The following is a 5488-nucleotide window of genomic DNA, read 5'->3' on the forward strand; positions in this document are numbered from 1 at the left end:
AGTTGTTTACCTTGTTGTGGTGCTCAAGTGTTTTGTAAAAATTATAGATATAAGTCTCTTATCAGACATGTCATTAACAAATATTATTTCCCAGTCTGTGGCTTCCCATTTTACCCTGTTGGAGAAGATTTTGGTTGTGCACAGGGATTTGATTCTTAGAAGGTCTCATTCATCTATTTTATCCTCTCCTGGTTGTAGGATTTTCAGAATGCTTGGAAGACAATTTATGTTATGGTTTAGGGCTTCTAGAGTTCTTCCAAGCTTTTCTTTAATGAAGTTTATGGTCCTTGGTTTTAGTCCTTGGTCCATGATCCACTTTGAATTGGGGTTTGTGTATGGAGTGCTTGAGTTTTCTACAGATAATTTTCCAGTTTTGCCAACACCATTTCTTAAAATGTCATTTCCCCACTTAACTAATTTCATTTCCTTGTCCAAAATCAGTTGCCCACAGGTGGATGGGCTGATTTCTGGGTTCTCTATGATATTCCATCCATACATGTATCTGTCATTGTACCAGTACCATGCTTTCTTAACCACCACCAGTGTAGTAGGATTTGAAATCAGGGAGTGAGATGCCTCTTACCTTGTTTCTCCCTTTAAGGAGTGCTTTACTTATTCGGGGCCTCTTTTCATTCCAAATGAAATTGGAGATTGCCTTTTCCATCTTGTTGAAGAATGGAACTGGTATTTGTATTTGGGATGCATTGAACGTGTAAATTGACCTTGGTAGTATTGTCATTTTGAGTCTTCCTGTCCATGAACAAAGTATATACTTTCATTTCTCCAGGTCTCTTTTTGTTTTTTGTAATACTGCTTTGAAATTTTCTTTGAATAGATCATTTGTGCTTCTGGTTAGATTTACTCCAAAGTATTTAATCTTGTGATTAGCTATTGTGAAGTCTATTGTTTTTCTTAGCTCCAGCTCAGTCTTCTCTTTTGTCACTGTAGAGAAATCCACCTGATTTTTGTATGTTGATTTTATATCCTGCCACTTTGCTGAATTAGTCAACTATGTCAAGTAGTTTTCTTGCTGAGTCTTGAGGGTTTCCTAAGTATACTATTATATCATCTGCATATAGAGGTAATTTTACCTTCTCTTTGGCAATTTGGATACCTCTTATTTCCTTATCTTATTGCTATACTAAGACTTCCAATACAATATTGAATAGGAGAGGTGACAGTGGGCATACTTGCTGTTTGTTATATGCTTTTTGTTATTTGTAGAAATTTCACTCTAACCCTATTTTGCTGAATGTTTTAATCAGGAAAGTGTGTTGGATTTTGTCAAATGCATTTTCTACATCAATTATAGGATCATGAGCTTCTTGTTTGCTTTGTTTATGTGATGAATTTTACATTAATTATTTTTCTTACATGGAACCATCTTTGCATACCTGTTATGAATCCCTCTTGGTAATGGTGATTTTTTTAAATGTATTTTTGGATTCTATTGGCTGGGATTTTATTCCGGATTTTTTAATCTATGTTTATGAGAGATATTGGCCTATAGTTTTCTAATTTGGTGGTGTCTTTACCCGGTTTTGGTATCAAGGATATGTTTGCTTTATAGAATGAGCCTGGGAGAATTCCACCTCTATTTTCTGAAATAGATTATGTAGAATTGATGACAGTTCTTCTCTGAATGCTTGATAAAATTCTCTTGGAAAACCATCTTTTCCATGGCTTTTTTTGGTTAGAAGTGGTTTTATCACCTTTTCAATTTCTTCCTTTGTAATAACTCTGTTCAGGTGTTCAATTTTGGTCTGTGTCAGTTTAGGTAGGTTGTGAATTTCTAAGTATTTGTCCATTTCCTCTAGGTGTTCACATTTGTCTGAGTGTAATTTTTCATAAAATTCCATGGTTAGCTTTTTTATTTTAGTTGGTTCTGTTTTGACATTGCCCAGTTTATCTTTTATTCAGATTATTTCTGTCTTGTCCTTCTTTTCCTTTTTTAGTTTTGCTAGTGATTTGTCAATTTTATTGACCTTTTCAAAGAACCAACTCCTAGTTTTGTTGATAGTTTCAATTATTTTTCTGTTTTCTATTTACTTCTGCTCCAATTTTTATAATTTTACATTTTTAGAGGGTGTTAGGTGTTCTTGCTCTTTGTTTTTTTCAATTTGTTGGATATTTTGAGTCAATGATAATATTTTTTTTCCTGCCTAATGATGTTTGATTATTTCTATAAATTTACCTCTATTGCTTTGGCTGTTCCCAGAAATATTGGTGTTGTTTTCATTGTCATTAATTTTTAATTTCACTTTTTATTTCTTCTAGTACCCACTCATGTTCAAGCGACGTGTTATTCAGCTTCCAGATATATGTTTGTCTCTCCTTTATCCTCTTGTTACTGATTTCTATTTTTGTAGCATTGTGGTCTGAGGAGATGCCTTGTATTATTTCTATGATTTTGAACTTATTGATGCTTTCCTTGTAACCTAAAATGTGATATACTCTGGAGGACATCCCATGCAGATTGGAGAAGAATGTGTACTCTGCTTTTTTGGGGGGTGCATTAACCTATAAATATCTGAGATCGAGCTATATTGTATGGTTTAATTCTTCAGTATTTTTGTTGAGTTTCTTTCTGATAGTTCTATCTTTTCTTGAGAAGGGTGTATTGAAATCTCCCACTACTATAGTAGTGTTTTCTATTTCCTTTTTCAGTTTTGTTAATGTTTGTTTTATATATTTTGCTGGTATTTTATTTAGTGCATAGATATTTATTATTGTTATGTCCTCTTGTTTTATTAACCCTTTAAGCATTTTATAGTGACCTTCTTGGTCCTTTGTGATGGTTTTTTATTTATATTTATTTTATCAGATATTAATAATGCTACTTTCTTTTTTCTGGTTCTCTTTGCTTGGTATATTTCCCCCACACTTTTATTTTTAGCCTTTCTTTATCTTCATTTTTCAGATGTGTCTCTTGTAGAAAGTATATTGATGGATTTGGGGTTTTTATCCAATCTGCTGCTCTTTTTTATTCTTCAGTGGTGTATTCAGCTCATTCAAATTCTGTTTGATTAGTGAGAGGCAAGGTTTATTGCTATCATTTTGTTGAGTTGTTTTTGGTGTGATTGTTAGTTACTTTGGTCAATCCTGTTTTATGTGGGACGTCTGTAAGAAGGACATTTCTCAGTGTTTCCTACAATGCTGATCTTGTTTTTACAACTCCCCTATGCTCTGTTTTTCTGGGAATATTTTGATCTCTCCTTCACATTTGATAGACAGTTTTGCTGGGTATAGTATTCTTGGTTGACAGTGTGTTCTTTGAGTGTTTGATATATGTCAATCCACCATCTTCTTGATCAGATGAGTTCTGCTGAGAAATCGGTGCTTAATCTAATCTGTTCTCCCTTATCAGTTACTGTTTGTTTCTCCTTCACTGCTTTCAGAATTCTCTCCTTATATTTGGTTCTGGCAAATTTGACTATGTTATGCCTTGGGTGTTTGTTTGTTTGTTTGTTGTTGGTTTTGTGCTTTGGTTTTTCTTTCTTTTCCCTTTTTTTTTCATTTTAGCATATATGCTATTCACTTAGATTCTTGAATATATGTTCTCTCATTCTTCCTGGATAGTATTCCTCTAGAAATTCTTCCACAACTTTTTAGGTGCCTTTAGTTGCTTCTTTCTCTTCTGGTATTCCAAAGATGCACATGTTGCTTCTCTTGATGGTATCCCACATTATTCTTAGGTTTTCTTCTTTTTCCTTCATTTTTATTCTGCTTTTTGCTCCAGCAGATCACTGATGACAATTTTATTTTCTATATCACTGGCTCTGTGTTACATCTCTTCACCTATGTTCATGTGACCCTCTATCATGTTGACAGCATCTGAAATATTGGTCCTCATATTTTGAATTGTGGTTTCTTTTTTTTTTTTCAGAACCTCTACTGCTACCTGCTACTGCCTCGTTTGTTTTATCTGCATTGTTTTAGATTGCTTTTGTTTGGGTTCTTTTTTTTCTATATTTTATTAATTTTCATAAACATTTACAGAGATTTTGGGTTTCCATTCATTCCTTGTTGCACTATTCTCTCTACCCTCCTCCCAGTTTGTTCTTGTCCAAATGCCACAGTGCTTGTCAAAGCCAGTTCTGATTAATCTTCTTTGTCAGTGTGTCCTTTGCCATTCCCTATCACTCCTCCCTGAGAGAGACTTCTCCTCCTGGTTTTGCTTGTACTTTCCTATAATTCTTCAGATTTGTCTTTCATTCATTGAAAATATCCAATCATTGTGGTTTTTAAAAATTCTGTGTGAGAAAGTTGCATCAGACTTTCTGGATTTGGGAAATCTGTTGATATTTTGTCACTTTCTTGGGGGTGACATCTTGCTTTGGGCTTTGTTTAGGGGATGCTATAGCTTGCTTCCTACATGACATTGTTGTGGTAGAATTTTTCATGTCTGAGGCAATAGTCACTGCTTCAGAAGAAGTGTGGCAGCTAACCTGCCTGAGTTTCTCTCAGTTTGATAGATAAAAGGCCTATGGAAGCAGCCTCTTCTGTCAGACAACTACCACAGCTAGGATAGCCCAAGGATCACTGGACTAAAGGCAGTTGATGGACTGGATGTGAAGAAACAAAAGGTGGAGCACAGAGACATGATTGGAAAACCAGGAAACCTTCCTTTTCCCTTTAAGAACAAGCTCCATCTGTCTCACTCCCTTCTGATTGGACTTAAGGTGCCCCCTGTGATCCAGCCAAACAACAGTGACTCCCACAAAGTACCTCACTCAAGTTTAAGTATCACTCCTTGTGTGTGTTGGGATGGGAGCATTGTTCTGGGCACGGACCAGTGGCATCAGGACAAGAGTTCTGGACGTGGGCCAGTGATGATGGGATTGGAGTTCTGGGTTCACACCCACTCAGATTCCAGCTTTTCTGCTCTCCCCAGTATGTTGTTTCCCAGCACATTGCTTTCTGGTGTATGCATCAGTAGCTCCCTGGTGCATGTGTAGCATCAAGAAGCAGCTCCCTGGCAAAAGTCTGGCATCTGCAGGCATCTCCCCATCAGGTGCCTGGCATCAGCAGGCAGCTCTCTGGCGTGTGCACAAAGTTGTTTGTATTTCACTCAAATTCCAGCTGTCCATTTTGCTGACATGTCTCATTGCTGGGGCTGTTGACCCATCAGGGCTCAATACCTATGTTGTTGCCACACATTACTTCCTCTCCCCCACCCCACTCCCATCCTTTAATGAGGCTGTCTTCCATATTCCTGACTTCTGAGTTTTGGCAAGTACTTGTTGACCTTGCCTGGTTGATAGTTGTAATGTCTCTGGTACAGATCACATTTTTGTTGTCATGTGCCATCAAGTTACCTGCTATTCATAGCAACCCTATGTACAATAGCTCTGAAGCCTGCTCTGTCCTGAGCCTATCTCACTGACTCTGACACACCAATCTCCATATCACCAGTTACTATATCAATCCATCTCATCTGGGGTCTTCCTCTCCTGCATTCTCCCTTCACCCTTTCAAAAATGATGTT

This window comes from Elephantulus edwardii, unplaced genomic scaffold (genome assembly GCF_000299155.1).
Source record: "Elephantulus edwardii isolate Elephantulus edwardi_28Jun2011 unplaced genomic scaffold, EleEdw1.0 scaffold00124, whole genome shotgun sequence".
Lineage (NCBI taxonomy): Eukaryota > Metazoa > Chordata > Mammalia > Macroscelidea > Macroscelididae > Elephantulus > Elephantulus edwardii.